Here is a 15,417-nt window from a genome sequence, read left to right as displayed (position 1 = left end):
GCAGATCAGCTGGAATTCTGCGTGAAGACGTCGCTTCCCCCATATGGATATCAGCCCCTCAGGGGATGAATACTAAGGGGCAGATGACATGCTGGACACGGCTCCAGAAACACAAACAGGGCATGAGCTGCCCTTAAGCAGCTGAGAGTCCGACTACGAAGACAGATATAACACAACATTTTGAAGAAAATGTGTTGCATTAGAACCGAGTCTCTGAATGCTTTAAGAACTCCAGGCCAATTTAATGTGTAAGAGGTAACAGTAAACGTGGGAGCACCATCATTCCCCTTCGCAGCGACACACTAAGAAAATGCGATTAAAAGGGTCACGTGAGTTAAAAAAACTGACACGTTACACATTTTCCCCCCTCTCCTAAGTCCTGCGCTACCACATTACAGGTCCAGAATTTTCTTTCTGTAAAAAAAAAAATGCCAGTTGAAGAATGTTAATTTTCACTCATTTTTTTCTATCTTTTTGTTTTGTTTTTGCTAAATAACTTCAGGTTAATATTACCAAGAGGAATTAGGAATAAATAAAGCTAAAAGGAACCATCAGAGTTGATTTTAGTAGCAATCCTGATCTTGGTAACCGTCAGAATGTTTTACAGAAAGAATTGTGATATGGTTCAAACGACCAAGCCAGAAAGATAAACTTCAGATAAAAACATAGTCATTTTTTCCATGGAGTCATTTCCTACAGTCTGACATAAATATCCCCTGGACATAGAATGGACCAACGGAGACTAGCACAACTGTAATTGACTGGACGCACTGGAAGTTAATTTGGGGACGTGAGGCCTCTCAACTTGGAAGGGACCTCAGAAGCATCACAAACGCTTCTTTGTCACAGTGCAGATTCCCAGGCACCACTCCCCAGAGAGTTGGAGCCAGGAGACCAGCATGGGACCAGGAGTTCATTCATTCATCCAACAAACTGTATCAGACCCCTGCTACAGCCTCGGGAGCCAGGAGCTGCAGAGGCGGTCCTCGGCACGTGTGCCCGACGCCCACAGGACCCTTGACCAGGAGGCTCCCCGACTTCACCGCCATTGACTCTCCAGGGTTCCCTTCGGAAGCCAATCAGAAGAACTTGGGACGGACTGAGATGTGAAATAGGTATGGGCAGGAAATGAGACACGTGCTGTCTTAGTCTAATTGTAATCATTCGAACAGCAAATCAAAAGCTTTAAGAAGGTACCTCTGTGGTTAAATTTACTGAAGTCAATGGTTGCTTTTTCCATTAATTGTGTCATGAAGATGCTTATTTCCTTAAAACAACAAACAGCTAAGCCTATTTATCTGAAGCCACCAGCTTTTCCAAGTCAGTGGAATGTATCGGTGTTTCTTTTCCTTTGCAAAAAAGAATCTCACACACCCGGCATGAGGCATTTATAAGGCCCCTTTCAGTGGGGTCATCCATTTGTCTTTTGACAAATAAAGGAATCTCAAGACTCAAATGCCTAGAAGGAAACAGGCCTCACATGCAATCACATAAACATATATTTGTTCAGTCCATGTATACAAAAAACTCTTCTGCAGTGAGCCATTAACTGATTACAATGAATTTAGTTTTGCTACAATTATACATGTCTTTTTTGCTTATGTCTAAGTAAAGGACATGGGTGTGTCTAAATAACTTGGCTGACTGGGAAATTTGGCAACTGTCTAGTCCAGAGATTGGCAAATTACAGCCTGCCATCTATTTCTGTAAAAAAAAAAAAGTTTTACTGGAGCACAGACATGCGCATACATTTAGGCATCATCAGCGGTCACTTTCCAGCTATAGCAGCAGAGTTAACTGGCTGCCACAGAGACCATGTGGCCCTCAAAACCTAAAATATTTACAGTCTGGCCCTTCTCAGAAAAAGTTTGCCAAATCCTGATCTTGTCAACTGAGACTGCCAAGGTTAGAAGTCAGCCACAAAAGAGCCACAGAGATGAAAATACTGATGTTGCCAACAAAGCCATATAAACCTGGACAAATGCAGAAGGAAATGCTATGCACAAAAGCAATAGAAGAAATGCAGAGAAAAAAAATCTATAAATTTTACTGTATTTACTCTAACTTTTTAAACTTAAAATGAAAACGAGAAACATTGCCAAAAGTTAACTACAAAGAAAGCAGTTAATATGCTCCATATCTAAAGAACTCTCACAAATCTGTTGAAAAGCCACTGACAACTCCATACAACAAACTTAAAAGGAGCAGATACAAATTTCTGCTTTATGGGACAGGAAACATACAAACACATGAAGTGCTCAACCTACCTAGTAATTCAAGATATTAAAAGTATAATGAAATCCATTTCATATCGACAAAACCTGAGTGAAACACTGATTTGCAGGTAGTATCAAGTCTAGTAAAGATCTGGGGACCCTTGAGCCCCTATCTTGCCTGAGGGTTTCAGCCCTGGGCAAGTTCACTCTGGATTCAGTGAGACTGAGAAATGACAATGGAACCTTCTTGGGGTAAAAGGGTGTATACCCGTCATTATTCTCATGGTGGTAGGTCGAAACTAGTATCCCACCTGTATCCAGCAGTCTGCAGGTCTGCAGTCCACCTCCGTCTCTGCCTCTGCCCAGAGCTCTTTATGTAGTGACTCCGTCAATAACAGCTCATTGCCTATGGGTGTGAGAGCATTAGCCTAGCAGTAGGCCAATTCCATCGTCACATAGGTCACGGTTCAGGGGAGGATCCTGGCCACAGGAAGTGCCATTTTCCCCACAGCCCCCATTGTGGGAGGGCATTTTGAAGAGCAATTGGCAGCATCTATTTAAATTTTAAATACACGTCACCTTGGCTCCTATGACTAAAATTCTTGACATTCACCAAAACAAAATACTTGCCTGTGTTCATAAGACTGTGTGGCAAACTCAGGAAGAACAGCACTATACAAACCAAACAGCAGCTACAGAGCACGAGGCAGAGGCGAATGTTGACGTCAAATGCAGGCCAGATTTCTGTTACCCAAAAGAAACAATTCAGAAAGCAGTACATACATGAAGATACCATTGGGTTTGTAAAAACCCAGAGCTGCATAACACATCTGTTGTGGACTCAACTGTGTCCCCCAAATAAAATATGTTGGAGTCCTAACCCCCAGTACCTCAGAATGTGACCTTATTTGGAAACAGGGTCTTTACAGTGAGGTCATGAGGTGGATCCTAATCTGGTCCTAATGAAAAGGAAAAATTTGTACACAGAGAGACACACAGAGGCCCTGTGACTGGAGTAATGCATCTGTACGCCAAGGAACGCCAAAGATTGACAGTGAACAACAGAAGCTGAAGGAAGCAAGGAAGGAGCCTCCGAGCCTCCCCTGGAGTTTTGCAGGGAGCGTAGCCCTGCTCACACCCTGATTTCAGGTTCTGGCTTCCACATCAGGGAGACGACAAATTCCTGTCGTTTTGAGACACCCAGATGTTGGCACTCTGTTGCAGTAGTCCTAAAACACAAATCCATAATCCATCACAGTTCCCTAAAAACGCCTCGTCATTTCTGGAGGGTTAGTACACGTTCATATTGATGCACATAAACGCACAGGAAATGACTGAGAAAGAAGGCTACGCACCACTCAGCAATGGGTATGTCTGGGAGGAAACTGCACGTAACCTTTGAGACAGACCTTAGCGTTCTATACATGATTCAAAAACCCCACCAATGTAGTACCTCCTTAAGTGAAAATTTTTTTCAGATGAAAATGGTGAAGGGCATGTCCAGGGCACCTCCTTTCTGGAATAGCGCCCCCTCTTCTGGTACACGGCCCTCTCCGGCCCAACCATCAGATGTGAGTAAAGGCATCAGTTGGGAAGCATTCTGCAGGTTCACCTGGGACCCAAGCCAAGCCCAGCAGGTCTCATGAACCCCTTCCCGTCAGCACAGCTGAAGACCTGAGCCTGGGACATACTGGCCACCATACCCACTTGGCAGAAGAGGCACCTCCGGTGGGAGAGTGCAAACTCAGCCTCAGATGGGAAGCAGAGGTGACAGACAGCGTCCCCGTGACACCTGGGGGCCCCAGAATGTTCCAGATGCTCCGGAAACCAGCTGCACCTCTGTCCTCACCCACTGGAGCCATGCTCAATCTTCTCATTATATAGGGAGGACAAGCTTCTTTTTTAATGGGATGCTTTTTCTTTCTCTTAATTCACTGGCATCTATGCTGTGTGTGTGTGCGCGCCCTGAACTGAAATCCTCAGCCTCACCAGGGTGCAACAGTAAGCCCATTTTATTCTCTCTTTTTATGTTTTTCTGTATCTGCTAAATTCTTACCAAGAAGGTACTATTTGCATTATAAATAATTAAATTCTAATTTCCTTTTCTTTAGAAAAACTCTAAAAAAGTCAAGTGTGAAACATTTAGGACCCAGGTTCCAAGATATTTTCAAAGACTCCCAAGTATTTTTTTCTGATCACTCAAAGAGGGAGAAAATGAGCAGATTCCAGGGTGACTTTATGGTTGAGAGCACCTTATGTCTGGCTTCTTAGCACACCTTAAACATAGCGTATTTACTACTAATCTGCATTTAATAGGCATGCCATTACCATGATTTGTCATATACTTAAAGCATGTTAATGTATTAGAGCTTGATAACTAGTGTGCTGGCCCAGAGTATTTTACCTATTTGACCTATCTGTTCTATTCTCTTGCTACTTTTACACACTGGAATTATTCTTTTTGATAGTTTACTAACTTAGCAAAAGATTATACTGCTTTCTGAGCCTGATTAAATAGCAAGCTAAAGAAAGATGTTGGCGGGATGAGAAGCTTTCACGTTTCTAGCACAGCTCACACCATGCACTAAATTACGCTGCTATCATCGTAATCAAGCACAAACAAGGTCTCATTTCTGTAGTACATTATCAAGCCGTGATTCCCTCCACCCCCACCCCCCCAGTCTCAGCACTAGAAGAGAATGTAATGGGAACCACACAAGAAGCTCTTAGTAATTGTTCCCAGATCTGTTTTCCCTCCACTTCTAAGCATGAGTTTACACCAAAGACTTCAGCCTTGTGGAAGTGAGCTTGAATCATTTCATCAGATCTAGGCTCAGCCTGTAAAGTGTTCATACCAGCCGGGCGGGATGCCTTTGTGTTCTAACAGGGATATGCAACCATAAGGAAGTGGTCCCTCAAATAACAGTAAAGGAAGAACATTTCTCAATGGGAATTGATGGCAACCACCTTCAGGGACCTTGTGCATGAAAGCAGTGCAGAGAAGACTGAAATTACTTTTGAAAAGTAGATTGAAATCATCTTCATCCAGAGTCCAGTAGCTTCTCATGAGCTCAAGATTCCTACCATGGAGCAAACAGGCGGACATGCCATCTAAACGGGAGCATGGTGCACGTCACAGACACACACAGACACACAGGGGCACACGTGGAGAAACACACTTAGGCACGCACATGACCTCTGGTGGAGCGATGCACGCCACCCCACACACAGGAAATACCACGGGAAGTACTTGTATCTCAACTTGGAAATGAAATTTCTATATTGCTGTGACTTTTCAAAAAAATGCCTGTCTGCTCAATATCACTAGTCATCAGTCATCAGAGAAATGCACATCAAAACAGCACTGATATCTCACCTCACACCAGTTAGAATGGCCACTCTCCAAAGGACAAGAAATGACAAGCGTTGGTTAGGATGGAGAAAAGGGAGCCCTCCTACACTGCAGGTGGGAATGGCAATGGGTATGGAGTGGAGAGCAGTATGGAGGGCCCTCATAAACCTGAAAATAGAAATAACATATGACCTGGCCATCCCACTCCTGGAAAAGTACCCGAAGAAAACAAAACCCCTGATCCAAAAAGATGCATGCAGCCCTATGTTTATTGCAGCACTATTTACAACAGCCAAGATATGGAAGCAACCAAAGTATTCAACAATAGCTGGATGGATACAGAAGAGGTGGTCCATATACTCAAGAGAATATTATTCAGCCAGAAAAAAAATAATGAAATCTTGCCATTTGTTACAACATGGATGGATCTAGAGGGTATTATGCTAAGTGAAATTAGCCAGGCAGAGAAAGACAAATACCGTAGGATTTCAATGTTGCATGGAATCTAAAAACCAAAACAAAGGAATAAAACAGAAAGACTCAGAGACACAGAGAAGACACTGGTAGATGCCATACAGGAGGGTTTCGGGAGATGGGTGAAATAGGGGAAGGGGGTAAAGAGGCACAGAATCTCAATTATAACAGAAATAAGTCACAGAGATGCAAACACAGCTTAGGGTATATAGTCAATAATACTATAATACCTTTCTATGTTGACAGATAGTAATTACGTTTACTGGTGTATTTAGTAATGTAGATTTTAAAATTTAGCAAGAAAAGAAAAAAAAAGCTTTTTATCCCCAAACCACATCACTAAGAGCTGGGGCTTTGTCTTAGATGTTGATGTAAAGTCCCCTGGGGTCAGTGAATTCTGCTTTCATAAAATTTTCAGCAAACTTGGGTCTTGACTTAAATAAGCAAACCACATTGTCTTACCAAAATAAAACTCTCCCCTTACACGTCCCGCGGTGAGCATTCTGTACAGAATGACTGAATCACTATGTTGTACACCTGGAACTAACGAAAAAAGAAAAAATATTTCCTGTGATCCTGAGCAACTTCACCTCGCCCAGCAACGCCATTCCCGCTGCATAGCCTGAGATGTGACTCTTTGCACGCGAAATGGTGGAAACACCGGCCGAAGTACAAGGTGGGGCCAAATGGAACATCAGAAACATTATGTCCATGTCTCATTTTTTTATCTGTGTCCCATGGAAGACTTTGAGGGTGGGGAAAGCCCACCTCTTAAGAGTGATGGCAGCCCAAAGGACTCCCACTGGCCAACTGGGGGGCAACTTGAACATCAGAAAGAATAATGATGTCCATCAACTATAGCACATGTAAGAATAAAACAAAACCATAAAAACAGGCTATAATGACACTCAAAATTAGGGTCGCAGAAGTAAAGCTCTTCTTCTCAGAAGACTTTCCCTGAGAGCTTGGAGCAGCCCTGAAATGCACACAGTGTTGTAGGTCGATGGACACGATACACCTGGGGTGAACCAAGGAACAAGGAGAACTTGCAGAAGAAAGAGCCAAAGTAGTAGCTCACCATCTTGTAGTTGCCAATGTAATATTTCAAACAGGAAACGATAGGAAATGGGTGCAAACAGATACTCACACCCCCAAAAGAGGCCGGAGTTCACTCATTCCTTCCACAGGAATGAAGGTACGTGCACCCCAGGAAGATGGGGTGGGCACAGCCATAACCAGCTACCTGAGCTCAGCCAGAGCAATGAAAGCACAGGTGGACCACCTGAACCCCCTCTAGGGCTGCACAACAAGAAGGACACACATCACCTCTGCAGGGTTCTTGCCAAAAATATGCAACCTCACCGGACTCGAGGAAACAATGAGACAAATACAGACCGAGGGACGGGACAGAAGGCAAGCAGCCTGGACTCCTGAAGAAAGTCAGTGACATGGATAAAAACCAAAGGGAGGTAAACTGTTCAATAGAGGACATTGCAAAGTCATAGTCAAATGCTGTGCATGCTTCTTAAGTGGATCTCAGATTTTTTAAAAGGCTCTGAGACGACATTCTGTGCTGATGCCAAAGCCACTTGCAGCTACTGAACGGACATGGGCGTCAGTGGCCGAGCGTGTACGGCAGCCACCTGCAGACCCCCACCCTGGAGGGGCATCGCGCAGGTTCAAGGTGGCATTTGGGCAAGGCTGAGACGCAATATGGATGAGCCTCTGGCAATGAGGTGCCTGCGACACACCCACCTGCCCTGTGGGGGGCACAGCCGCCCCTGTGAGGACCCGTTAGGGTCTAGCACGTTAAGTCAAGTCCCCTGTCTCAGTCTTCCTTTGGGCTGCAAAGGCAGAGTATCATAGACTGGGTGGCTTATAAATAACACATTTATTTCTCAAAGTTCTGGAGGCTGGAGGTCCAAGATCAAGGCACCAGCAGATTGGTACCTGGTGAGAAGCCCCTTCCTGGTTCATAGGTGGCACCTTCTCCGTGCCTCCTCACATGGCCGAAGGGCAAGAGCTCTCTGGTCTCTTTATCAGGGCAGTCGTCCCATTCGCAGGGCTCCCCATCTCCTAATCGCCTCCTAATACCATCACCTTGGGAGTTAGATTTCAGCATATGAATTTGGGAAGGGGGGCCACAAACACTGTCTATAGCAACCTGCAATAGCTTAACGCAGTTGCCTTTATTGAATTCGTAGCATCGTCTTAATAGGAGCAGCCGTATTAAAGGGAAGGTTCCCCCCAACAATTTCCAAAGGGTGCTGAACAGTTCATAGTAATTGGGGAAATTATCAGACTGATCCTTCGTGCCTCATTTTATATCACGTAGAAAGCAGTTTTAACGATATATGGTTCAGACAGAATAAAATGGAATATATTTTGAAATTATTATTGATGCATTAATTTATATTACTAAGTATTTTGTATGTTTCATATTACTCTAAATTTTGGGTTTTAGTACTATTCAAAGGGTAATTTTGATGGTGAAATAAAATATATAAGGTCCTGAGCTAAGTGCCCATTGCACAGTAGTATGCGCTAAGTTTCACTGATTTTTATTCCAGCGGACTACCTAGACTTTGGACAAACTAATGAAAAGCGGAACATGGACTAGACGCCCCAAACAGGCACTCATGTGACCGAGGCATTCATTGCAGTCCCCACGGGTTGTAAACTTTTACATTTGAAAAGTGCATCCCATGGTGAGCCCTAACCTAATCCCACAGGGGTTCCCAGCTAGGTAACCAATCACTTCAGTTACAGCGGAATTATGCTAACATGCCAGCACCAAAAGGAAAAACAACAACGAAAACTGAAATTCAGCATAAACATTGACCCACGGGCACAGTTCATGGACTGCAGAACTGGAGAAGGACATGTATTATTTCCAGCTTCTCTCAACACGGAAAAGAAGACCATAAAATAGGTAACAAATCAAACTTTAGTTTAGCAATTTCCTGGGATTACACTTTTCATTTGTGATCTTTTTATTCCAGAAGTACCTCTAAACCTCCCTCATCATACAGAAAATACATAAGCACCTCGTTTATGTATAAACCGTGGCTGAGGGGTCTAATTCCCCCACCTACCCACACAAAATATACCAGCACCTGTCCTGGTGTCTTTTGTTTTGTTTAGTTTTGTTTTGTTTGATGTGATCCTGAACAGCTTTCACCTTTCAGGACATTTTCTGATCCCATGGACGTCAGTTCTTCCAAATGCTCTCATGCCACACTCTCGGTAGATAAAACGTTTTAATTGGGTGAGAGAAACGATTTACTACTTCAATAGCTTTTTGTAAAAATTCCTTTCGCTTTGCCAGCACCAAGGCCCACGTAACTGTTGTTTCTTCTCTTGAACGCCTGCCTGTTGGATGGCACTGCTGTTTTTCAAATGGGTCCTGCGTGAAGCAAGCCCTTCCTTCGACAGCACTCAGGACACAACCTGCAGGCAGGATTCTCCTGGCCTCTGCAGGACAGGTGACGACGAGACGCCCACATCCCTGTGCAAGGATCCAGGCGGCTTTCATACAATCAGCACCCACACACCAGGGCCAATAGTCCCGGTTTCTCTTCTCCTTTATTAAAAAAACTCAATACCCTGTCAGTACTTTGCTACTCAACCGTTGAGCCATCTTGAGAAAGGTAAATTGTCCACCTACAGATCTGTTCTTGTTCTGTCCAAATCGATGAGGCTGAGACGTTGGAGATACTACATTTAGAAGTTATCAATCTACATCTCTCAAGAGGGGATCAGCAAACTACACCCACGGGCCAAATAAAGCGCTACCTGTTTTATAAATAGTTTTACTGGCTCTCAGCCACCCTATTGTCTAGGCTACAAGGACAAAGTAGGGAACTTTCAACAGAGACTCTATCCACTAAAAAAGCCTGAGATACTTACTGTCTGGCCCTGTACAGAAAACACGTGCCAGCCCTACTCTAAAGCAGTATTATCTAACGGAAAAATAATGCAGGCCACGTATGTGATTCTAAACTACTTGGTGGCCATATTAAAAATTACAAAGAAACAAGTCAAGTTAATTTTAATAATATATTTTAGCCTAGTCTGTGCAAAATAGTATCATTTCAACACACGATCAATACTAAAGTTACTAATGAGAAACCATCCATTTTTTTCTTCTCCATCATACAAAGTTTTGGAGGAAGTGTCTTTCTTTTTTTTCTCTTCATACGAAGTCTTAGAAACCTACCTCACTTAACAACTCAGACTAGCCACAGTTCAAGAGCTTGATAGCCACTTGTGACTAATGGCCACCTCACTGGCCCCTGTAGGTCTAAAGGGCATGCGAAGTGAGAGAATAAACAGAATGGACTTTTCAATGAAGGCTCCAGCTTTACAAGAGTGAAAGGTGAGATAAGAGACTCTTTTTACTCATTCCAAATATTCCAAGCAATATGTGGGATATACTTATAGTAAAACATCCTTCCTCGTGTATCTGAAATTCAAATGTAACTGGGTGTCCCGATTTTACCTGGCCACCAGTACCTCAGCCCCTGAATTTTCCCGCTCAGGAGAAAACGCAAGTGGGAGGTGGCAAACAGATATAGGACGCTGTCCTACGTCCTCTGCTCTGCTCTGGGGCTCAAGCCACCATTGAATCCATTCTGGTGTGCACACACCCGTCGGCCCTGGAAATCAGTTAGTGCTGAATTCATGCAGCCCAAGGGCTGCCCGGGGACCCGCAGGCCGCACCCCTCAGGCCAGTGAGATGACTGAGGAGTAATTTCATATCTTGAAGGCCGTCTGGGAAGCCACATAAAAATCCAAGTTGTAAAATCCAAGCCTTGTGCGTTCTGTTGTGTTTCTGCAAAGCATGGGTGACAGACAGGTTTCAGTCTTCCCCATCGCACAGCCTTCCTAGATCACAACTTCAGCAGTTCTCACAGAGCTCAGGGTGGACGACGGATCATGGGGCAACAGCGCCATCAGGTAAGAGGGCAGCAGGCTCTGACAGGCGGGGGAACTCGGAGATGCGTGAGCGCTTGGAAACTGGTGCGTGATCAAAGCTGTCCACATGATGGGAGCGTGTAACAATAGACCCCAAAGATGGAGGAGGAAATGATCCAGTGACAGCTATAATTATGCACTTTTCCTTGTACTCATCTTGAAAAATCATCTGGGAGGAACTTCTGCGCCGAAAGAACAGAGAGCCTTTATGTCACTCTTTAAAATTCATTTCCTTGCAGAGCTCAACATGCGAAGCACCGCACCAACAACTCATTTTATAAGGATGGCTCAAAACATGTTTCTATGCAGAGTGAGGCTTCCCTTTTCTTTGCAACAAAATTTTTTTTTAACTGTCTGCACATTCATGTGGTCACATGAACCTGAAAATCCAGAAGATGAGAATAATAACAGCCCTCCCGCAGCCACCAAAACGTTCAAAGTTCTAGGTGTTTTTCTTGTTATGTTGGCGTAGCGCTTCAGTTACAAGTGAGGCATTTAGGGGGACGCGTCAAGTGTCCAGAAGTCCGTAACCGCCCATCAAGCTCTCCCAGGCCCTCCGTTTGGATCGGTACCATGTCCTAGTCTTCTTCTCCTGACAGCTTGCCCACGTCACCCTGAGATTCTTTCATCCTGCAGACCTCCAGAGCTCCCTCCACAATAGAAAACACAAAGGTCCGGCAAAAACGACAGCTCACATCGTGTCACTAGGCTGGTAAACTAGTTTCCTCTTCTCTCTGAAGAACACTGAGAAAACACTCCATCAGATTATCAAATGTGTTATTATTGGATGGAAAGATTTCTTTCTCTAATAGTTTAAAAATAAACATTGCCAAGTATCTACACTTTCAAGTAGGTTATGCTATATTCACTTTAGAATTCCTCAGCAAGATGAAATAAAATTATTGTGAAGTTACTTTATGCCACTGAACTGTATACTTTAAAAGGGTTAAAATGGCAAGCTTAGTGTTTGGTATACTTTACAATAAAAATTTTTTAATGAAATGTAAAAACTGAAATAAAACCAGATAGCCATAAAATGTCACCCACAGTACAGTGTTGATGGCAAATCTTGTTGCTATGTTCCTGGCACCTAGCAGATGCCAAGTCTGTTTTTCCTCCATGACCTGAAGTTCCAGAAATTGTTCCCCCTACTAAGCACACTTTTCGGTTAAATGGGCCACTCAGTCCTATCTGTGAAGAGGACTGTAAACAAAATACGCTGTTAAAATACAGGGTAATGTAGGCTACTCACATCATGGTCCAACTATTTTGCCCTAAGCCGCAGAGAAACAGAATTCCGTTTACGTGGTATCATAATGACCAGGGATGTCTTCAGATTCCATATGACCACTTATTTCCCCTTCTCTGTTGACAGCCATCAGCCATTTCTGTGTAATGGGAAATCACTGTTATTTACATAAGAATTCATGAACTTCTTTAAAGAGGATTTTTTGTGTCTTTCTCTACCAACAGGCAACTTAAGAGTAGGTGTGTTTTGACTTTTTTTTTTCTAGCGTCACCATTCCCCAGAGAGTGTCGCATTCCAGGCTGCTGTGCCTGCTGGTTTGCGGGTGGTTTTCAGCTCTGCATTGTATCAGCTGTAGAGCCTCTTGATGATGTCTACACTGGGCAGTTTGTGGACTTGGAGAGAGATGGGGGGTCCCGGGCGAAGGAGGGCGTTGCTGAGCTGAGACTTCGTAAGAAGGACAAGCAGGGCCCTCACCAGGAGAGCAGGAAGAACGCGGGAGAACGGTGGAGCAGTGCGTGTGGCCATGAGGCTCACAGGCGGGGGACAGGCTAAGGGGGCTCAGACCCACCCTGCAGGGAAGTGGGGTACCATTGGAGGAGTGTAAGCAAGGGGGTACCCAGGAGGTTGCATGGCAGCCCCCAAGATAGATGCTCAAGCGCTAACTGCTGGCACCTCAGAATGTGACCTTATAATAAGGGTTTTTGCAAATGTACTTGGTAAGAATCTAGACATGGCCACGCCAGATTTAGGGTGGCCCTAGATCCAGGGACTGGTATCCTTTTAGGAGAAAGGAGAGGGCGACTGGAGACACAGAGACCAAAAACACCATGGGAGGACAGACGCAGCACTGGGGTGGTGACTCTGCAAGCCAAGGGCCGCTGACACCCCCAGGAGTGAAGGGAGGCCAGGGGACACATCCACCCCCAGAACTTCCAGAGGAACCAGCTCTGCCGACACCCTGCTTTCCGATTTGTGGCCCTCAGAAGCGTAAGCAACTACATTTCTGCTGTTATGACCTCACCCCCATCTATTTGGCCAGGCCCAAGGAAATGAATACCGATTCCCATGATCAGATCACATTTCAGAAACATTCTGGCTCCTGTATTGGAAAATGGCTTGAATGAAAAGATTCAAGTGCTAGCGAGTCCAGTTAGGAAGACGTGCAATAATCTAGACCCAGTCTCTGCCTGGGTCGATGAAGGTGAGATTTTAAGGGGTTTTAAGGCAAAGGACTTTCACAAACATTGCCAAATATTTGACATGCCAGGGAGGGAGGGCAAGAAGCCATGTCTGGGAACCACTGAGTCAAGGCACTGGGGAAAGTGTTACCAGGAAAGGGCAGCTGGGCCCCAGAGACGCAGGGAAGATGTGTGATGGATGACCTCCATCAGACAAGGTCATCTGCCAAGTGCACGCAGAGAGGGAGAAGGCCATGTGGTCTGCTGCAGTGGGGACTGGAAGATGGGAGCAAAGGCCCAAGAGGGACTCACAGAACTGCTTACTCTCATGAGGGCCCAGCTAGGGTTGAAGATCACGATCTGCAGTGATGTGAATTCACTCGGTTGTGCAATTTTTCTCTAGCAGCCATCAGCAGCTTGGATGTGGACCAAGGACCACAGATGGCTGGGCTGATTCAAGATTGGGCTTCCGCAAAGAGCCGTACATAACATTTCAGTTTGTTTCCAATAGGAGCTCTGTTGGACTGATCGACGTCAATAAGTTCTGTACTGTAAACATTGGGTACAAAAAATATTCCCTACTGGATAAATACATTGTGGTACAGTCACATGTCAGCACTGGGACAACCTTGAGAATGACTGAGCAATAGCTACAGCTTGGAGGAACATCACACACATAGCATTGAGTAGAAGATGCAAGACTCCCCCACACACACAACATACATGCAGTGTGATTCCATGAGCACAAAATTCATTCTGTTGAAGGGTGCACATGGAATACAACTACAGAGAAAAGCAAGGAGATGATTATCCCAGAAATCAAAATAGTGGTCACTTCCAGTAGGGAAATATGGGTGTGATCATGGGGAGCTCCTGGGCAGCTGGCAACATTCTCTTTCTTTATTATTCATTAAAATATATATATATATCGAGTGCACTTTTATATCCATAGGTCGTCTGTCATCATAAGAGGTGAAAGGAAAGGAGGGAAATTCTCTGTGGCTCTAATAGCATTCCATTATCCTTTTACTTCTCTACAAAATAGAGGTTAGGATTCTAAAAAGCCAGGAAAATTTTTTCAGCCGTAACAATAAGCAGCCGAAGTCAATGGGATCTGTCTGTCTTTACTCCTCAGCTCCATGTTTCTCACTGGCTCAGTGCTGTCTCAAGGATCAATAAAGAAAATAGACTGTTAACATCACTAGGTTTACATGCTACTAGCTTAGCAACCCTAGCAAACAAATAAATAAGCTAACAAGACTCTTTTGTCAGTAATTCTGGCTGTCTCTGGATTATCATGTGTCACAGAGTTTTCCCTCACCAGTCACTGTAGCCAAGAGAAGGAAAATGCTGTTCAGCCAGGCCCGCTCCACCGATCCACCCCTAGAACTCCGTATCATAGGGCCCGAGAATAATAGCCAGGAGTTCCGTAAAGAAAACTTGACTCATTTTAACCAACACATAGAGGGTAGGCAAGGGAGCAGACAGAACCCACCAATGTCCGCAACAAATATGTCCACCTTTCTTTGGTGCTATCACAAGCAGTAATTCCCTTTCATTTCCCACTCCTGTATTTCAAACACTTCCCTTCCTTTCCAGCCCTCTTCCAAATAAACAGCAAAGGCAAACAAACAACATACACAAAAAAATAGACCCAAATGTAGAAGGAAGCAAAAGTACTAAAAGAATGAGTGAATGATTCCATTTTTCCCAACCTTTGGCCTTTCGATAATTACCTACCAGAGGTTTGGGCCAAAGCTTGGCACCAGCCCAGATATGTATTTCTAGCAACTTCCTGATACTAGATCCCTGCTAGCACGATTCAGTAGAATAGAATGTGACATTCTGTGTGGCAAGACAATGAAGGGTGCCAGATTGACCCAAATCCCTCAGCCTTTGCCCAGTGACCAGCCACTTCTGTCCCAGAGACCCGGGGGGCAAACGGAACTCAGTGAGCTCCTTGAAGTGAAT

General features: G+C 44.5%; 1 long non-coding RNA gene across 1 annotated transcript; it reads right to left on the bottom strand.

Moving 5' to 3' along the window:
* Window positions 1-8,834: 8,834 nt before the first annotated feature.
* Window positions 8,835-14,544, bottom strand: LOC118935969 (uncharacterized). The gene is made up of 3 exons (XR_005034064.2): window positions 13,759-14,544; window positions 12,272-12,407; window positions 8,835-11,763 (listed from the first exon to the last, which is right to left on the bottom strand). It is a non-coding gene; the product is annotated as an uncharacterized LOC118935969 (long non-coding RNA).
* Window positions 14,545-15,417: the final 873 nt, after the last annotated feature.

This window comes from Manis pentadactyla, chromosome X, assembly GCF_030020395.1.
Source record: "Manis pentadactyla isolate mManPen7 chromosome X, mManPen7.hap1, whole genome shotgun sequence".
Classification (NCBI taxonomy): domain Eukaryota; kingdom Metazoa; phylum Chordata; class Mammalia; order Pholidota; family Manidae; genus Manis; species Manis pentadactyla.
This window is presented reverse-complemented; position numbering and strand designations above follow the sequence as displayed.